Here is a 21,059-nt window from a genome sequence, read left to right as displayed (position 1 = left end):
CCCTGGATGACCTGGAATAGCATCTGTCAAGTCAAGAGGAAGCACGGTCATTTTGAGAGCTGTTCTCCAAATCTGCAAAAAAAACATAATAATAATAATACTTTCCTGACACGTGGTACCATGCACACCCGTCCAGGTCATTTTGATATTGGTTTGTGCAGTTAAAAATGAAATGATTTAGATAATTGAAATTTGCAAGGAACATGGTAGAACAGTAAAAATGAATAACAATAGTTTGCTTCAATTTCTTTTCATTTCTAATTCAGAGCAGGAAATGAGAAAGCACATTAGGTCAATGGTTATGAACTAATTAAGAGGCAAACTAAAAGCAATTTCATTTAAAAGTGGGTTATGCAAAGAATACAGAAACCCAAGGTGTCTGGGCCGGGCAGGCCCTCCGCACAGGTCTGAGCGGCGGCCTGGGTGTCCATGCCGGTTCTTATTAGCTGGGTGCCTTTGGGCTGTTTACGCAGACCCTCTGGATCCCAGTTACTCTCTGTAGTGGACACAGGGCGATAAATGCCCCCACAGCGTCCTGGAAAAGACTGCTGACCACCCTGCCAGGGCCCCTGTGGTCCAGCCCACGCCAGTGGCTCTCAGAGGTTTTTATGCGCACCTCTCCAGACTGGGCCAGCCAGAAAGGAAAGCAGCTCACCCGAAAAAACCGCGCCCCCACACTCGAGGGTCTCCTTGCTCTGCCACAGTCACTTCTTCATTAAATATTCATAAGCTGTGCTCATCTCCTCTGAATCGGCCTCGGAGCCCCGGCGGGGGCGGGGGGGGGGGAGCACATCCTGTGTCCCTTAAAAGGCTACCCTGGGCTGCAGACATGCATGGCTGCTGTGCTGGGAGACCGAGGCTCTGAGGACTGAGTGGAATATGAAGGTGGGTGGGGAGAGGACGGTCATGTCCAGGGCAAGCTCGGCCACTGCGCCAGGAGCCAGGCCGCCTGCCTGCCCCCACCACCCACCCGCCAGCACACACCTGCCTCTTTCCTCTCCACACTCTTGCCCCAAGGAACCCCTGTCCCTGAGACCACCCGGTATGTGCACCTGGGACACAACGTCCGAGAGCCAGTGCACTCAGCCAGTGGCCCATTCTTAGATGCGTGGCCACCAGAGCCCTGGGAACAGCCTCGTCCTCAGAAACACCCCGTGGGCTGATCCCTGCCACCCAAGGACGTCGGTGCACAGCCTTTGCCATCTGTGCAGTTAGAGTGGCCAGGCAGATGTGTGGTGCTTTCTTGAGCCTCCATGTTCCTATCTAGGACCAGCAGACCACCCCACGAGGGAGAGGAGATCAAGTCCGGCCGCCTGTGCCCGCTCCTCCCGAATGATGTTTACAAAACTGGTTTACAAAGACCGTTCCGTTTCATCGTTCCTGAGAGGGCCGGTGAAAGTGAATTGAAATGGCATTTGGAAGAAAGAAGGATCTTTATTTTCCAGTTCTGGGAGAAGGAAAATGCAGTTCAGGAAAAGGCCTGGGGTCAGAGCACCCTCCTCCCTCAGAAGAGGCAGTGGTCCAGGGGGTTTGCAAAGGATGTCTTATCTCAGAACTTCAGCGGCTCTGGGGTCTGTCTGGGATCCTGTAACAAAATACCCCTGACCGAATCGCTCAGACATCACAATGTGTTTCTCACAGTTCTGGAGGCTGGAGACGGACAGTTCAAATGAAGGCAGTTGAAGTCGGTTGAGAGGCTGGTCCTCATGAGGGTCCTTCTGGCCAGGCCTGCACACGGCACGGGGCAAAAGGCCTATTCACAAGGGCACTGACCCCTCCACCTGACCCTCCAGTGGGCCCCACCCTAAAACTGAAGTGAGGGCCACGCTCACTTCTTGCTCAGCCGGGAAGGTGTCGTTATTGTCTATTTTGTGGATAAAGAACCTGAGGCTTACCTAGTTTAACAACAGGTCAAAGGCCACAGATTAGTTTGTAGTAGAGATGGGACTCCATTTTTTAACTACATATGTGCTTTTATTTAAATGGTACCCATCCACTCCCTAATATAGCTAAAAATGGTGTGTTTTTTTTTTTAACTCCCAAGATGAGCATGACAGTATGTCTGATCTGAAGGAGTGACTCATTAAAGCCCCAAGGTGGCGGCTGTCACAGTGTGACGGTCTTGTCTTTCTGCTCTCAGGTTACAAGGCTCCGTGGTGGAGTGCCCGTCCACAGCCCCTTGACCAGAGTGCAGGAAGAGGCCAAGCGGGGGCACAGGCACCCGCCCAGGGGCTCGCAGATTCACTCTGTGGCCGGCCTGGCTCTGAGCTGGCTGGAGACGGGGGTGGGTGTGGAGCCTTGGAGCTGGGACAGGCTCCAGCCGAGTCAGCGCTGAGGTGGAATTGGGGGTTCTGCCATCGCCTCCAGGCCAGCGAGGGGACTGACCGGAGCCTGGGGTCTGCAGGCCACACTGAGGCCATTCACCCCTCTGAGCTCGCTGGCTTCTCTCCATGGCTGCTGGGTCCTCCCGAGGTGCGCTTTTAGGACAGTAGCCACTGTTGGCAGGCTAACCCGTGGGTCACTGGGATATGGCAGAATATTCTCCTCTACTCTTTTCAGAGGAACCAAGGAATGATCAAATGGATGGAACTTGAGATTGTATGAGATAGAATATTATAAAACGTGTGAGATAGACTCCAAAGTACTATTTATTATATTGAGAGATAAAATGAAATCAAGCCCCCAAACTGGACATAACATAAATAAAAATGACTTATATTCAATATTTCACACATGAATCTCCAACCACAATCTGGATGTACGGGAAATGTTGATTTCTTTGTTGTCCTCACCCCCAGCTTAATGCCTGGCTGATGGGCAGGGCCTCTGCCTCCCAGGTCTTGCTCCTGTCTGCAGGACAGGTCCACGGTGGGACAGGGAACCCATTGATTGTTGTTTCCCAGAAGCTGCTGCCGAGATGCAGGAGTCCAATCCCAGGACCTCCGCACCCAGCTGAGCCTCCGCTGCTTCCGACTCTTGCCCAGGACAGGATCCAGCAGGGCAGAGACACCACCACTTTTCCCTGAGAATGCAGGGTGCAGAGTTGTTTCCACAGGCGGTGGCGAGCAGAGCCCTGGCTCTTTGTGTCGTCTTGGGGAAATCATTTTTCATCCTTGTTTCTGGGTCTCCTTGCTTTTTTCCAGGGTCTCATGCGTGATATTCCTGATGTGACTGGGGCATTTGGAAGGAGGCTGCCCAAAGGAGCTCCGTGGGTTGGTCCACAGTCGGTGGCCCTGTGATCTCACATCCAGCACAGCAGGAGGAGTAAGGGGAAGAGAAGGAAGATCGCGGAGGGAGACAGAAATCACTAAGGCCGTGACTGCACCCTGCATTCAAAATCCACCCCCCACCTCTGTACGCCTTGGGCTGTGTGTTTATCTTGAAGAAAATACACCAAATGTCAGTGATGGTGATCTATCCTCTGTTTGGCTTATTGATGATTTTAATGCTTAAAAATTTCTATAAATATTTATTAATTGATAATGATAATAACATGATCTATTTTTTAAAATCATGAGCGTGGACACATCTTCAGTAGTAGTTTCAACAAGGAGGTTGTTTATACAGGGAAAGAGGGCTCACTTGTGATCTTCCGCACAAAGACAAAAACTCTACCTTCTCTACAGACGGATGACTCCTGGCTTGTTTGTACGAACATGACATGCAACACACCATGCGAGGACCACATCTGTCACTGTGTCAACGTGCTTCTCCACGCCGTCCCTGAGACATTTGATTTTAATTGTGGTTTGCTAGTCCACTCTAAGTGGTGTAATTTCACATGGTATTTGGCCAAGGCAGGTGGAAATCCAGGCTCAGCTCTCATTATTTTAGGGTCCCTTCTGCAGGTGGAAGCCTGAAGGGTAACATCCCTTTTCCTTCTTCCCCTGGAATTCCTCTCGATAATATTCCTAAAACGCCTGCATGAGACGGATCACCAGCATCGTTGCTGAAATATTTGAATCAAGAGGAAATTGAAGTACCATAAAACTGCAAACAGCTGAACTACTCGGGCCATCGTATGTTGCTGGAGGCAATGCGAAATGGAGAAGAGCTTGGCCTTTCCTCCATCAGCTGAACTGTGTGACTCAGCATGGCTACTCCCAGTTCAGGCTCAGAAGAATTAAAAATGCTCATTCAAACAAAAACTTGTACAAGAATGTTCCTGGTGGCAGTGTCCACAGTAGCCCAAGGTGGAAACACCCCAGATGTCTGTCACTTTGCATCTGGATTGACACAGTGGCATGCCCACACACTGAACACTACTCAGCCACAGTAATACATGAAGAACTGACGAAACTCGGTGGCGATGAACCTGGAGAGTGTGCCAAGCAGAGGGAGCCAGACCCCGAGGCTGCGTGTCGTACAACTTCGTTTACAGGAAATATCCAAAATAGGCACAGAAAATAGACTCTTGGTTGCCAGGAACATCTGGGGGGAACAACCACTCTCCCATGGGCAGGAGGGATTTTGGTGGGTGATGGAAACGTTTCGGAGCTCGGTGGTGGTGAGTGCAGGAAATACCCCAGGACTGCACACGCAGATGGTGCATGGGCTGTTACATAGATGTTTTCATAATAGTAAAAAGATTTCAAATGCAGAAGTGTTCTGATATCTGATCTAGCTTTATTTTGCCAATTCTTCCATTCTAGCCCGTCCTCGGAGGGCTGCCCAAACCGAAAGCCTCACAGGCACAGGAAGCGCTGTGGTGGTCACCTTCGTCCTTGTACTGCGCACGGGAGTGGCCCTCTGCGTGGTGCTGGCTCGTCACACCCTGCGTGAGTTCCTGGAGAGCATGTGCGTGTCTGCCTCGTGGAATCTTTCCTGAGCTGCAGGAGACTCTGCGCACCCGCTACAAATATCCAGGCATTTCTCAAAGCTGTGTATTGTGAATGTTACGCGCCCGTGCAAGAAACCACCCCCAAGTTCAGTGGCTTTGAACAGGGACATTTGTCACACTCACAAATCTCCGTCTGAACAGGGGTGTGTGAAGGTAGCTCCTCTGTGCTCTGTTTAACCTCAGAAGGGGCAGCTGGAATCACTGAAAAGCTCCGCCGGTCCACCTACACATGGCAGAGCCATATCCTGAACTTCCTGGCAGTACAGCAGCTGGGCTCCAAGGGCGGGTCCCCAGAGGGACGGAGCCAGGCAGAGCTGTGTTGCCTTAGGTGTCTGGCCTCTTGTGTCACATGGCTCCTCTGCAGACACATTCTGTTAGAGGTATCAGCAATGGCACCTCCCATTCTTCAGGAGGTGAATTAGACTCCACTTTATGGGAGGAGTGTCACAGAATTGAGGGGCATGTGTTCAAGCCACCACAGACACTCCTCAGGCCAAGACAGGTACCCGGGTACTTTCTCCTTGTTTCTCACCGCCTCCTCCTTCCTAGACTGTTAGCCATGTGAGATTACATCAGCTTTTCTCAACGCCAGACTGTCAGTACGCAGCACCGTGTTAGACAGCATTTTTATCTCTGAGACCAAAAGAACTAGCAAGAGCAATTAAAGGAGAAAACGTTTATTTGGGGCTCACAGTTTCAGAGTCTCAGTCCATAGACAAGCAGCTCCATTCCTCGGGGTCAGAGATGAGGCAGAATCATGGTGGAAAGGCATGGTGGAGGGAAGCAGCCAGGGACATGGCACTGGAGAGCAGAGAGAGAGAGAGAGAGAGAGAGAGAGAGAGAGAGAGAGAGAGAGAGCGCAAGAGAGCGCACTCCTCACCAGAATAAAATATAAACCCCAAAGGCCAGCCCCCAGGGGCCCACGTCCTGCAGCCACACCCTACTTGCCTGTGGATATCACCAAGTTGATCCCTATCAGGGATCAATGTACCGATGAAGTTAAACCTCTTGTCATCCAATCATTTCACCATCATTAAGTTAAACCTCTTGTCATCCAATCATTTTGCAGGACACCTCACATCTAGACCATAACACACTCTGAATAAACATTGATTATGTGAGTAAATATGTCACTGTACTCGTTCCTGGACACCTTCCTCCTGCTCCTATTGCCCAGGTGAGGACCTGGGTCTGACATGGCTTCACACCTGAGCACTAGCAGGTGGCACTGGCTGAGCAGGGACAACTGTGACCTCGGAGATGAGAAGTCAGATGCAAGGATGCGGGCCTGGCTGTTCACTGGCCATGTGTCTGTTTTGCATGTGGGTGCTTTGGAAATGCTTTTTATTTGTCTGCTAACCTTGGGGTGTACAACTGTCCATTCAGGGCTAGGAAAGTACTTACAATGGAATATTTAGTATATCCATTCAATTCACTAGTTAAATGAATAAATTAATGAATTTGTGGTTTGCTCTCTTGCAGAGAAATAATTTGAGACATACTAATTGTTAAATGGCGGCAAATGGTATTACACTAAGTAAATTTAATGGCGATTGGACATTTGCTTCACAGCCACTGTTTCAAGGATGGAGTCTGATCCAGTCGTCTGACTAGGGCAGCGATGCCTGAGCAGGGTAGACTGGGCCCCGAGGAGCTGGGACTGTGTGGACCCTTAGCTGCTCAGCATTCTGAGATGTGCAGCTCAGTCCCCCCACCAGAAGGAATGCTGTGGTCACAGAGTTCAGCCGTCCAGAGGGTGAGAAATGCGGGGCTCGAATTCAGGGGAGTAAAGGTGACACGGCACTGCTGTGTCCCCAGGGACCCACAGGAGAAACAGGTGTGAGGATGATTGAGGACGTCTGGGTGACACGAGGACTCAGCAGAGAAGGCTGCACAGGAGGCAAACAGGCGGTGCCAAGTCATGTGTGCAGGTATCCGTGGCGCTCGGGGTTGTCGGGAGATGAGAAGGGATGAGAGCCCTGCTCCTGGGGATGAGCGCTCCGGTGGGCACAGAGGCTGCAGAGGAGCTCAGCCCTGCCGCGTCTTCAACATGTCGATATGAATTTAGATTGGATGGATGACAGGATAGTGGGGAGAAGGAGGCTTCTGTTTATTTGTTTCTAAATCTTAAACCACGACTCGGCTAAGGCTGGCCGTGGACCAGGACTTCTCCTGTAGGGTGGAGTCCCCTGCTCATCTGCTTACTGCCCCTCCAGAGTTGTCCCCAGAACAGTGTCAGACAGCAGCCTAGGCCTTTCCTCTCTATCTTCCCTTCCCCTCCCTCCTGATGTGGAGCTGGAATGTCCATGTCCCCTTTGCCATCGAGGGGATGCTAGGCCTTGTGAGTGGGCATGGATGGAGTGGCCCTGCTGGGGCCATGGCAGAGACACTTTCCACCAGGTCCCAGTTCTCAGTCTTGCCGTCAGTGTTACTCTCACTATTCAGTGTGGCATTTGCACAACTAATACATCAGTCAGTGTTTCTGGAGGCCTGTACTTAACACCTGCTCATAGGTCCACGCCCCAGTAAGAATTCGTTGCACCTGAAGGAGGCACTGAGAAGGACCAGCTCCTCTGCCCGCTGCAAACCTGGCCTCCTGCTATCTGTTCAACCTTCCTTCACTCAGGTCACAGTGTGATCGAGACTTGGGGCTAGACCTCCTGGGTTCCTATCCTGGATTTACAGTAACCAGTTGGCAACTTCTGGAAAATTACATATTTTTTATGCATAGGTGTTATTTTTGTTTTAAAATAGAGGGCATTTTAAATGATTAGTAAAAAGGGAAAACACTTCATAGAGTGCCCTAAAACATATAGATAATAAAGAAACCGCAATTAAAGAGTGCTGTGTCATACAGTAAGTGCTCAGTACGTGTGTGGAATTTTGCTGAGACAAAACGCTGCCTGCCAAACACAGATGTGACCTTATCTTTGCAAACATCAACAGAATCCTATTTCTTTAACACCATGACTCACACATACATAGTTGTCCCTCAGAATCTACTTAAGATTAGTTCTAGGACCCCACTAAGATCACAACCTGTGGATGCTCAAGTTCCTGGGATGAATGGCACAGTTTGTGCATAGAACTCGTGTCTGTGTTTTAAATCCTTCCCTTACCAGACCTGATATGACACTATGAAACAGTCGCACCTAATGCAAATACCTTATTATACCTGATGCAAACGCTATGTACTAGTTTGTTGTATTGTATTATTCAGGGAATAATGACAAGAGAAAAGAATCTGCATGTTCAGAACAGGCACAATTATTTTTTTTTCCTGAGTACTTTTAATCCATGGTTAGAACCCTTGGATGTGGAGGGTCCATTGAAGACAAAATATTTGCATATCCAGGATTGATTAGATAGGAAGTCAGTAGGAGAACAGTGGTGAAATCAGAACCACAGAATGGAGCAATAATAACAGCCAACCTTCATGGAGCACAGACGTGGACTGAGAACAGGTCCAGGTGGTTTTCTGGTATTAACCCATTTATGTCCTGCTGGGGCTGTGTCGGTCCACCTGATGGGCCGTGTTCTCCCATCTCCTAGTGAGAACACGGAGGCCCCACTGTGGTACGGTTTTCCCAGAGCTAAGAAGGGAGGGGGGTGGACTCAAGCCCTGAATCTGCAGCGAAGCTGGTAACGGTTTCACTGCCTCCACCAGCTACCAGCAAGGTGGGTGTGTTTGGGTCTGAGAAAGTAAAATACTAGGATGGTGAGCTGGCAGGGACGGTGGCAATCAAGTAGCCTGACTTCTTGACAGCCAGGGACTCCTGAGTCCTGGGACCCAATGATTGTCACAAGCCTGCACAGTGAAGGCGGCTCCTCAGGTCTCAACCCAGCGCCTCTGCTCCTCTCGTGATTCCTTCGCCCCTCCAAGACACAATCCAGATTCTGGTGTGCATCATCAATGTCTAATGTGGCTACATTTTTAAAAAGATAGCCATGTCCCCTCAGTCACATCCTTTCCATATACCACTCTAAAGTCATGTGAATTAAATGAGAACAGCATGGCGTACAGGAGTAAAGGAAAGGTGGCTGGATTTCTTTTTTAAGAATAAAATGACTTCAATTGACAGGAATTTATGTAACAGCTCTAGGATGTTTATAAATATCTTCATGCTTAATCTTAATTGGTTTAACTAATGAAAGAGAGACATAAGCAGAAAACTTGGGATTAATAATCCCTCAGTGAGAAACGATGAATTCTTGGCTGGCATGCTCTGCGGGGGTTGGCTGTGAACCCCTGAAGGCTAGAGCCCTGGCAGAGAGTAGAGTAGAGCGTGGGAATTGTGGTGTCGCCGGAGGATGTGTCTTGGAGAGACTTGAGGGCTATGGGTGTGGGGAACAGACAGTTAAAGCTTCCCGTGTGAGCGAGTCATATCACGCAGCGCCCGTGCCAGGTCAGCAGTCTGGATGGAGCTCGGACGCGGCTGGCTGCGCCAGGCAGTGCCAAGCGCCCCACAGCCCTGCGAGGATTCCCGCGTCCAGATTTCATTCTGCAGTCTGGACGATGCTTTGAAGGCTGCCTCGCTGGGGAAACTGCACGCTACTCCGCTGCTTCCCAAACAAGCCATGCTGAAAGCACAGGACCCTCCGGGGTGAGCCGGCCAGTGCCTTGACAACGGGAGCCCTGCTCAGGTGAGAGGAGGCTTGGGGATTTGGAGGCTGCTTTTCTGGTCCTTGACTGCTGCGGGTATGAGGAGTCAGCCTGCTGAGGCTGAAGGCTGCGATCAGACAGACTGTTCACCAGTGTCTCTCACGTTTCCCTAATTCCTTGTTAAAAAACAAGAGCTGGATTGATCATGCACTTGGGTCGTAAAGTCCCCTCTAAAATCAGGGAGATGGTCTCAGAGGGGACCAAGCCAATGCGGAAGTCTAGCCAGACTCGCCGCTGTGTCAGCAGCAGCCCGGAGTCTGATTAGCATGTCCCAGGGGTGATTTCTCTCCGAGCCTCGGGATCAGGATTGGGCTGCGGGCCATGGAACATGCAGGGGTGGGGGACTGGAGTGCAGGTTCTAAAGCAGAGTCAGTCCTAGGGTCCTAGGAAACCGGGTGGTGTTACTGAGTCTTCCTGCGTCTTAGTGTCTGGGTTCTTCATTGAAAAAGATGGTCATGCATTTGCTGCGATGGCTTCCAGCTCCTGGGGTAGAATTAAGCCCTGTTTACCTTTGTTTGCCTTTCTTGGCACAGGGTCTGGAGGTGCCCTTCCTCTCACAGTCTTGTAAAACAGAAAAAGTGGCCACAAAATATGGATATAAACTTGAAAGTGCCACGAGATCTAGCCTTGATCCTAGCCGAGCCGTGAGCCGTTCAGAGCATCTGCACAGTGAGCCGAGCTGGGGTTTGGACCGTGATGGCGGCATCGCTCCAGATGTGAGCAGCTCACAGCCTCGTGGCAGGCACTGTGCAGATCCCGGCTCCCTGGCCTCAGCGGAGGCCCATATGAGATCCCAGGGACAGGTCTGGGGGATGGTGAGGGCACAGGGAAGCCCTGCCACAATGGGGGTATGATGCCCTGGAGCTAAACTGAGGTCAAGCTCCAAGGTGTCTGGTGCGCCTGGCGGCTCTGGCACTGGGAAGCCGGGGAAAGGGCAGAGCTCCCCCCCTCAACACCCTGCAGGTCCCTCTGACTCTAAGGGGATGTGGAGGCATATGGGATCACACATCTATCCATCAGATCTCCCACCAGCCCCCATGCCTCCAGGTTCATGCTGGATCTTACCCCTGACCTATGGGTTGACCTTGTGGAGCTCTGTCTCCCAGCTCAGCCCCTATATTCCCTTCTGGCCTTATTCCAGAGACTGCTTCAGGCCTTAGTGACACACAGTTGCTGTTTTTCTGCTTGCTGCCTGATGTTTCTGATCTCCAGGTCTCTGTTTAAGCTGTATGTGTGCAACCTGTATGACCGGTGTTCACTATTTAAGGCTAAGCTTAGCTACAGATTCCTCCAGCTAGTGCAGGCATCTCTTCTTCCTGAAAGCACCCAGTGTTGTTTCTGTTGTGTAACATGGCACTGCTGTTACCTGCATCCCCATGAGCTGGTGCTCCTTGGGACAGGGCTGATAGCTTTGCCATCCTGGTACACCAGGAGTCTAGCTCAATGCCTGGTATATAGGACAGAGAACAACTGCAGGCAGATGGAGCATTCAAATCCCAGGAAGGTTAGGAGGCTTCTAAAGGATTTTGTAGTTCTCTAAGGACTGAACTCTGAGGATAGTGAAAACCGGGGACTCCAATAGTAGCCCAGGGCCCGGATGTCAGAATTGGTGTGTTGGAGAGGCTGCAGCTCAGAGGCGAGTGGGACTGGAATGCAGGTCCGGTTCTGGAGAAGACATTGCATGCATCTTGAAGGCACAAAAGTTGGTCTGCACTTGTCTGAGCAGCTGGAGGCTCAAAGCCAAGCTTCACTAAGGCTGAGATTGAACTCTAGGCAGACGGTGAAAGTCTAGCACTCAATGGAAACAGGTTGCTTCTTTAGAATGTTTATTCTAGCATTCTTTAGCACTTGGATGACAGTATGTCAACACCATCACTAGAATAATTCACACAAGGAGGATCTAAGGCTCTGATTTTGTCCAAGAGTCAGAATTTGAGGCCCTTGGTATAGAAAATGAGGTGCCAACGCCGTTCCCCTGGAGCCTGCTGATCCACTGCCCCCTCACAGCACGATGGCAGGCTGTACGCACGAGCTGGAGTCTGTTGTGACAAGTGCGCTGAACTGGCTCAGGCGTGGAGGAGAGGGTGGCGGGCCGAGATCTGGGGAGAGGGCTCCAGCTGGACTGGGGTTCAAGAAAGTCAATAAAAGCTGATGCTTGTTTGTGTTTCGATTTTCCTATTGTCCCAGGTCTGCTTTTTGATGCTGATGTCCTCGCAGGACAACACACCCATGGGTGGCAAGGTGTGACTTCTGGCACCTCCATTAGTAACCCAGGATAGGAGAGGCCCTCTTTCCTCAGAGTCCTCTGCCTGGCCTCCCTTGGCTCCCAGGACGGCCGTCCATGGCAATGCAGTGTTCAGAGAGGCCAGGCTGCCCATGCCCACCAAGAAGCCATGCAGATAAGCCCCAAGCCAGTGCGTCCCTGCGCTTTCCAGCACTGCCTGGCAGGCAGGAGCGAGCCCGGAGACTATGGGGCAGCATCTCAGAGCATTTTATAGCCTATTAACCCGGGGAGGGGGCGGCACTATGAAAACCCTGCATCCTCCCTGACTGTACCTGGGAGAGTAAAGAAAAGGAGAAGATGAAAGCAAGCCATCGTAGCCCCCCAGGTGAGCTCTGCTTCTAGCCACTGGACATCCCTCCCCAGTAACTTCAACATTTGCTGCATAATTTGGAATGTATTTATGTGGGAAAGGACTTACTTTGGCTATAATCCTTTTCCAGATTTTCCTCCACATATTTTTAATGGCCTTCTCCAGCATCTATCTAAATGTGTCTAAATTCTTTTGTCCATTTCCCTAGGACAAAATCCTTCCTTTTTCAGGAGAGGAAACTGAGCTCTAAGGAGGGCCTAGAATCCCCCAAGATTGGCAGCAGAGCATGATAAGGTTCCAGGCGCCTGGTTCTGAGGCACAGCTTCCTATTTACCTGAACTCCTTTCTTCACCTGCCCACTAGAGATGTAAAGACGTTCGATCCAGCGTTCTCTCTGGTGCCTTCAAAACCTGGTGGAGAAGAGGCAGAGCCGCCTCGATGTGGAACCACTCCCCACCATACAGGCTGCTAGAGCTGCCCAGGGTGAGGTTCTGGGGGCTGATGCAGAAACAGTGGCACCCAATCCATGCGCATTTTGTAAAGGTGTAAAATATTCCCTTATCACCACGGGGGAGGCCACAGGTTCTGCCTCTGCCCTCTGCGACACTCATCCAGCCAGCAGTGAGGACGGACAGCAGGAGATCGGGGCCCTGCTCTCAGGGGCTCACATCCTAGGCAAGGCACCAACGAAGACGGAAAAACGGCAGGTGGGGACTGGAGAGCACTGCTTGTGCACTGAGGGCCAGGAAAGGCTGTCAGGAGCGGAGTGTTAGGCCGGACAGGGGATGAGAAGAGGTAGAGGGCGTGAGAACAGCTCAAGCCCAAGAGGGAGTTAGGGCGAAGGCTGAGAGGTCCTCGTGCGGGGCTTGCAGCAAGAGCCAAGGCAGGACGGTGTGGCCAGGGCAGGGGAAAGCCAGAGGTTGCTGTCCAGGCTGAGGCCAGGGAAGCAGGGCAGTAAGGCCTTTGTGTTCTGTGAAAAGTGCTCTGGGAAAGTTCATCACATGTGGAAATTACAATAAATCATCCAATAAACAAGCAAATAACCGGAAAGTGCAAGGGGCACTATTAGGGAAGGGAAGGGTCTCCAGGAGGCAGGTAGGGAGGGGGATGCTGTTAAAAACACGGCGGACTCCCGTGTGGAAGGGTCCCAGGGATGCCCACTCATCTGTGCAGCTGATATGAGCAAATACTTACAATAGTAATACTGACAAAGTCCCCTCAACTGGGCTGGCAGCTCTGACTCCTGTTGGGAGATCCGCCTGGTTTTGCGGGGACAGTGGGTAATGGGAGCAGAAGCTGCTGCAGGGAGGCTGGCCGGGAGGTCAGTGGGCACCAGGCATAGCCACAGCGCCTCACCCCAGGGTGGGAGCAGCAGCCGGAAGGGACGTATTTCAGAGTGGAGTCCACAGACTAGATGAGGCTGGCAAAGGCCTGGGAGTGTCTGCGTTGATGGGGAAGGAGGAGAAGGAAGGAGAATCTGCTTGACACATGAAGGCAGCTGGTCTGCTTTCCCTCAGTTTTCTGTTGTTCAGAAGAAAACGTGGGCCAAGGTGAGAGGCTGACTCAGATAAGCCTACCCACCCACTCCAGTGTCCGTGGTGCCCAAGTTCCCGGGCCTCGCTGATCCTTCCCTACGCAGTGGGGGCAGGGAGCGTGTCTCCTGCCACTTAGAGAGGAGGCACAGGTCCAGCTCCTGGGGGTTGGCCTGGAGCTGCTGGGCACCTCCTGCTCGCTCCTCCAGGCCTTTGGTAGACAGGACCAGCCACCCTGGGAGGCGGCCGTGGTGATGAAGTGTGCTGCCAAGTCGCTGGGAAGCCAGGCCCGGCCGTCCTTCCCTCTGCAGAGCAGGCTTGGAGTGTCCACTGATGAACCCCTGCACCTCGTCCTGCTGGGTCCTGCTCCATCTTTAGACCCACTTTGCTGGCTGCCTTCCCAGCAGTTAGTGACCTGAACCAGGAGGCTAGAAGCTGCAGGGGAAGGGAAGGAGGTGAGGTTTCAGGACCAAGAGCTCCACCCTGGCTGAGGCCTCCTGGACAGTCCTTGTGAACATCCTGCAAAACACTCCCTGCCTTCCCTGGGGGATTCCCCAGCGCCGGGCCCCAGGGATGGGCCTGCCTGGGAGAGGCCTCCACCCCCACGCAGAAACAGAGGCCACCCCCAGTCCTCTGCTCTGTCCAGCCCGGCCTCTCCCCTCCACCCCTAACTCAGGGTTCAGCTCCTCCTTGATTTCCACGTCCCGCGAGCCTCGGTGTTGGCCCTTCTGCTTTCTTAGTGTTCACACCCCAGGGGTAAGGAAGTCCCTCCTAGTTTTTTGGAAAATGACATCACTGGGGGTGTGAGAGCAGAACAAACATCCACACCCACCATGCTGGCCCCACGTGCATGTGCTCGAACTGAGCCAGGGCAAGAGTGGAGGCCACGTTCTGCTGCCGGCATTTCCCAGGGTGGCACCCACTGTTGGCTACAGTTCTTTGTAAATATTTTAAAGGAAGTCATTCAAAGAGATAGTGTGCAGCTTGTGGAATTTTCCATCATAAAATTTAAAAAAAACTGATTAAAATTGGAATCCACAAAGGCAATGCTGATTTCAGCAGCAAGACTAAAATCAGGATAAGCAGAAAAATATTTCATAATTTAAAAAGAAGCTGAGTTCATACCCAGAGGTGCTAACTTTACCCTAACTTCAAGATGTTTTGGATGCACTCACCAGAATTTGACCAAGATTAAAACAAAATGATGCCAGGCGCTGGGATGGGTACCTGTAATCCCAGCAGCTCAGGAGGCGGAGGCAAGAGGTCACAAGTTCAAAGCCAGACTCAGCTTCAGCAACTTAGCAAGGCCCCAGGCAACAAGCAAAATAAAAATTAATAAATACTGGAGATGTCACTCAGAGGTGAAGTTCCCCTAGTCCAACCTCTAGTTACCAAAGAAAGAAAGAAAGAAAATGAAACAAGTTTTCCATGTCTGGAACATTTGTCATGAAATTAAGGTCAAAAATTACAAAATGATGTGGCAGTAAAAGCTTTGCTTACTTTAAATTTCATTTTAAGAAGGACAGTCATTAAACATGGAATCTTTATGTGCGGCAGTGGTTTTCATTCCTTAAATGGTTTTAATTTGATCTTTATTTTGTGCCCATGTCCTTTGTTTTTCATGATTTTATTGTCAGATGTGCATATTAAACGGGTTATTTTCATTTACTATTGACATATATTATCTTGATATATTAGTTTATAATTAAAAATTACACATTTTTATATACTTACAAAAAGAATCATTTTTAGTGTGACTGTGTCACAAAAATATGATTCATTGTTTATTGTTTTGGTTTGTTCTTATTTAAAACAAGAATGAGAGGCCTTGACCAAGTGTCACCCAGGGAGGTGGCTAGTGCAGAACTGGGAACTGAGGGCCACAGGAGGGAGATGAGCCATCACTAGGCTGCCCGGGGTGGACAGGTAGCGAGCACAGGTAGGGATGCTGTGGGCACACAGTGTCCACGCTTAGGGCAGCTCCCTCCCCTGGGGCCCAGGAGACTCCTTCCTGACAACGCGGGGAACCAGGGCCTTGAGTTGGGAAGCCTGTGGGTCCATGAACCAGCAGGGCCAGCGTCCCAGGGTGGGGGTTGCAGAGAGAGCGGATTCTCGGCCCCGTCCCCAGACCTGCATGATGAGCATGCACACTGAGGGGAGACGCTCCCCCAGAGCCCTACTGTGCTTCTTCCTGGGTGAGGCAGAGCCAGGCAGAGCAGAGAGGGACTTCAGAGATCCAGGAAGTGGCTACTCAACTGGCAGGGAACATGGTGAGCTGCTGCGGGTCCTCAAAATGGCAAGCATGATAGAACCACCCGTAGGGTGTGACGCTGGCCTGGATTGAACTGCTGTGGGACTCTGTCCCCAGATGATTCTGATGCACACCCACGTAGGACCCACGGGATGCCACAGGACAGAGCACTCTTCTCCCCAGGAGAATAGGGTGAGGATTTCAAGCTGTCTGGTTGGCACAGTCCTCAGCTGCCAGGGCCAGGTTCCTTTGGTCATCCTGGCACCGTGTACGGGGTCACAGAACCCACAGACCCGTGGGGCCTCTGGAGGAGCCCAGGCCATGGAATAGCTTCTGGAAGAGACCATGCTAGACTCTATCAGTGGAGAGAATGTATCCAGGCAGAGCCCTCAGCAATAGAAATGACCCCTCTGGAGGAACAGGGCCCATTCCTGGCAGCCACAGGAGGTCACTCCTAAGGGACATCAGCAACCTTGCTTTGGAGCTCAGAGTGTGGAAGCAAAGCCTGTAGAGTGGCACCCTGCAGAGACCTTGTCACCAAGGCAGACTGGACCCATGCGAACTTCCCCACTGTACACTATTACAGGTGTGCAGAAGTGATGGGCCAGACCGGTCCAAGGGGATGTTGGTGCCATTGTCCCTGGCAGCTGCAAGTCACTGAAGCTGCTGGCCTGGCCATCCCTGTCTTTCCAGCCTCCTTTATACCATTTCCTGCCTCAAAATTCACATATAGGCGGTTATATTCCCTCCCCAAGGGTTGTTTTGGATGCCTGTCCCTCCGTGGCAGGCTCAGCCCTGCACATGCCTCTGTGGACCCTCCCTGGTCTTGACCCAGGCGTCCCAGTCCCACCGGCATGAGGCCAAGTGTGCTTCTCTGAGCTGTCTCTGGCCACCCCTCGCTCCTGTTTAGAGTGCTTCTTACCCTGCACTGCTCCGGAACCCGGCATTGCCCAGTCAAGGTGCTGAACCTTTGTGGAGGGCCTGGGAGCCTGCACGGGACTTCCCAGACACCTAGCTAGTCTAGCTACTGCACTGTGTGTGAGCATCCTCTGCTTCCTAGCACATCTGAACATAAATAACAAAAGGCGTGTAATATCACCATATTGGGGTTTCCCCTGATGGTGTGGCATTGTGTGTTCAATGACCTGGTCTCAGCTTCTGGTTCTGCAATCCATAAGCTCTGGGCTTTGGGAAAGTCAGAAGGCACCTCTGGATCCTGTTTTCCTCATCTGTCCTAACATCCAGCTCCACTTCCACAAGGGACCCAAGGACTTGGTGCACGGGGGAATCCCTGAGGCCCTTGCACATGCAGCACCATCAGGGCTCCGGGGAAGGTGGGTGGTGCATTCCTGCCCTCTGGGAGCAGCCCGTCAACAGTGAGGTTGGATCAAACTCTAGTCCAGTATTGCTGCTGCCAGCTCCTTCCACATCCCCTTTTTTGGGGGGGTAGTTGGTGCCGGGGATTGATCTCAGGGCACTCAACCACTGAGCCCCATTCCCAGCCCTATTTTCTATTTTATTTAGAGACAGGGTCTCACTGAGTTGCTTAGCACCTCGCTGTTGCTGAGGCTGGCTTTGAACTTGCAGTCCTCCTGCCTCAGCCTCCCTGGCCACTGGGATTACAGGAGTGCACCAGCGAGCCCAGCCCACACCCCTTTCCTATGTTCTTGCTTTTGCTTATGTCCTCTTCACCACAATAATCTCGAACTTCCAACAGAATCTTCAGGCCTTGCCGGAGCGATGCTGCTCCCGAGCACCTGACTCAGGTCTCCTTTGAGCTCCATCAAGACTCTTCCAGCCTCTCTCGAACCCACCTTGGCAGGTGCACGGCAGAAGGAGCGGAGCCTGAGGGCAGCTCTGAGTGCAGGGACTCGCATGTCCTTGCCGAATGTGCTCTGTCCCGTGGCCTCTCTCCAGAGCCAATGCCCTGCTCTCCTCCCTGTCCTTCTTGACTTCCTATTTTGCTGACAAAATGTGACAACAAAAAGAAGGGAGGGAGGCAGCACGTGGCCAGGAGCAGACGAGAGGAAATGAGCTCATCAGTGCAAACCGGGGTGTTTAAACAGCAGCTCGCAGTCAGCGGAGCCTAGGCCTGTGGCATGACCTAGAAGCTGGGGCGAGCGTCCCACTCTTACCTTGGATGTGTGGACACTTTCAAGATGCCCGTCAGTTTAGACAGGGTCTTTACTCTGACTCATTCTGGGCTCACAGAGGGCTCCTGGACGGTCGGGGCAGTGGGCTAGGACTGTGGGCAGGAACGTAGCAGGGAGGGAGGTGGAGGCCAACATGGCTCCTGAACTCAGCCTCCGCTTGCTTTGGGTCAGTGCACACACTGGTGCAGAGACAGTGTGTCTCAGGTCTGGTTAGGGCCCTGAGGCACTGCAGGCCAGCTTCCGCGCCGTCCCAGGTCGTACACAATTTTCATAGTTTTATGGACAAACGGGATTTAATGACTAAAAACAGAACAGCTTGGCACTTGAGACGATCAGGAAGTAGCACGCCAACGCAGGATGCTATTTGTCCACAAAGCTGAACGTCTACTTTTGAAGCACCTTTGTCGTAATGCTGTACTGATTTTCTACAGAGATCCTTTAACATTTATTATATAACTTTCTTTCTTCCTGAGAAAAGCAAACAACACAAGCTGTGACGTAGTGTATTTTCAGGGTTCCACAGCAAGTTTTTCTATGGCTTTATGTGTTCTTGGTTACCTTTTTTTTTGGAGTATTTGTGTTAGTTTTTGGCAAAGTGTTTTATCTTTATTTCCGCACGTCACTTGTCAGTTCTTGCTTTTTCTAAGCTTGGTGCATTTCTGTATAGCAGCTGAGTTCCTCCCTGCGTTTGTGTTCCAACCTGGAGGGATCTAGGAACTGGAGGGTACAGCTAGCTACAAAGGCGCATGTGAGCCGAGGACAGCCTGGGGTCCGTGGACCTGCAGGGGGCGCCAGGGAGCACAGGGCGAGGGGCTGGAAGTTGATTATCCTGTGTCAGTTGTGCATCTCTTCACACGTGCACACACAGGCGAGCCCCCCACGCGCCCCCCTCCACTCCTCGTGACCTACCTCCAGGTCATGAGTTCAACTCCACACAGGGATTGGCATTTGCAATAGGCCATTTCAGCTTCTACTTCACTGATGCAAAGACAATTCTCTTGCTTATTCTCTTATTTGGTGTCTTCTTGTTATTATTTTTTATTTCTATGGATTTTGTCCATTTTATGAGGTGTGATTGCTCAAAGCCTGGGCCAGCCCAGCTCTCCAGGTTTCTGGCTGCAGCATAAGCATCTACACCATAAAGCAATGCAGGGTGTCCAGATTCCATTCGCTGTTCACATCTCCAATAAGTCAGCTAATATTTATCAAGCCCCTCTATGGCCAAGAGACATTATTCTGGTGTCTGCAGGGGGCCCAGCTTGACCTGGGCCTGATTTCCCTGGCGTACATACCATCTATGCTTTTCAATAAAATCTACAGACAGTTGGACAAACTCTGTAGGCACAATCAGCTTGGTTTCATTTAAACATGGTGAAAGCCACTCTCTACACGGGCATGGAGAGTAATAGCTGTGTCACTTCCATCGTTATATCATATTTTAAGTATAAAATGTCCACTCTCTCCACCATCGATGCAAATGTGATGTCATGAGCAGCAGCTTTCGTCCCCACAGCTGGATGTTTTGTGTGTGCCTGGAGTTTGTTAAATGGACATTCTGACGCCCCCTGGATAAGGCTCTGCCAAGCCCAGCCTGTGAGACACTTGTGCGTGTGTGCGCATTCCTGGGACCAGCTAAGGTGTGGGCTCCTGCAACTCTGGACCTGAGCAGAGAGAACCTGTCCCTTGGACACAGAGGTGAAAAGCCAAGCAGCCATGCAGGCCAGGCGCCTGGCACAGCTGAGAGATGGCTGGGTGCTGGCCCCACCCAGCTCCAATAGCTGATAGCCATGGAGCACAGCGAAGGGCCCAAATGTTGCAATTCTAGAATCTATGGAAAGCAGAAATCCCAAATCAGGCTTGCCAGGTGCGTGCCGCGTCTGTGGAAGCAGTGTGGCGTGAGGGCTGTGAGGAGCGGGGTCTGCTTGGCCCTGTCCACAGAAGACAAGCCTCTCCGACCGGAAAGCCCAGTTCCCAAATCCGACAGAAAACTCTTTTCTCAGGTTGGCTTTGAGAAGGAAACAACAAATGAGCACAATCAGTGTGCACCCAAATCTTTGAGGAGCATGTCAAAACTGGAGAGTTTTCCCAGGCCTCCCCACTCTGCTGCTGTTGTCTGAGGCTAGGCCCCGCTCGCTGGCACGCTCTGCTTCCCACCTGCTCCCCCTGGGCATTTGGATCCTGAACCATGTATCTTTCTGCTCGGGTCTGGAGTCCTCGTAGCTGGAGCTCTAAAGCAGCTGCAGAAGGCCTTGGCAATTCTTGGGAAGGTGGAGCGCTTGGGCCCAGCCTGGCTGGTGTGTGGTAAGGCTTATTCCTGCCCAAACTTCAGAGTTCTGGCTTCTAACGCAGAGTTTATTGTGCCTTGGAAACCAAACACACAGAGCCTCGATCTCGGCGCCTGACACCAACAGGGGCTCCCTCCGGGGCTCCTTATTGCGGTGGCTTGGGTTTTATGATGACACCCCATCAGCAGAACATGTAGGGGGACACAGCCACAGCCTTGGCACACCAAATGCAGACGTGCTTGCACACAAACCTCAGGCTCGGCAGAGTGTTTCCTATGTACAAATACAATAGAGGTGGAATTCTAAAGCCCCAATTAAGTGGAAAGGGTCTCTTTGGCGGTAACAATAGACGAGAGCCAAGCAACAAAAAAAAAGCTACTTAGTTTGGCAACCTTTGTTAAGAAGAATCCTTTAAAAAAGCCCCCCTCGGAACCTCCTGAATGGGGCCGGACCAGCCTGCTCCTCTGCAGTCACACAGGGTTAATTGAATACTTGGGATGGGGGTGGGTCCCCCTTTTGTGGCAGTAACTGGTCACAAAACAAAAACCAATTGCTAGGTCCTGAAGGGGTTTCTCGCTCACATTCTGCACTAAAATAAACCCCACAATTCTTCTTCCTCCTGGGCCAGGAGGGGGTGAGGATAAAGTTAAATCTTTGGAACACACAGAGTTTGCTGGAAAAGGTGAAATTTCCACTCCACGTTGCAAACTGAATGCAGACTCCTGGTGTTCTCTGCTCCCT

General features: G+C 51.5%; 1 long non-coding RNA gene across 1 annotated transcript in view; it reads left to right on the top strand.

Moving 5' to 3' along the window:
- The first annotated feature begins 8,982 nt into the window (after nucleotides 1–8,982).
- The window catches only part of LOC110598355 (uncharacterized), a 109,117-nt gene continuing 97,040 nt past the window's right edge, over nucleotides 8,983–21,059 (top strand). The window contains exon 1 of the long non-coding RNA XR_013429304.1: nucleotides 8,983–9,484. This is a non-coding gene — a long non-coding RNA (uncharacterized LOC110598355). The remainder of the gene's footprint in view (nucleotides 9,485–21,059) is intronic.

Source organism: Ictidomys tridecemlineatus, chromosome 12 (genome assembly GCF_052094955.1).
Source record: "Ictidomys tridecemlineatus isolate mIctTri1 chromosome 12, mIctTri1.hap1, whole genome shotgun sequence".
Taxonomy (NCBI): Eukaryota; Metazoa; Chordata; class Mammalia; order Rodentia; family Sciuridae; genus Ictidomys; species Ictidomys tridecemlineatus.
Note: the sequence above shows the minus strand (reverse complement) of the source record. Positions and strands in the feature narration are given on the sequence as shown.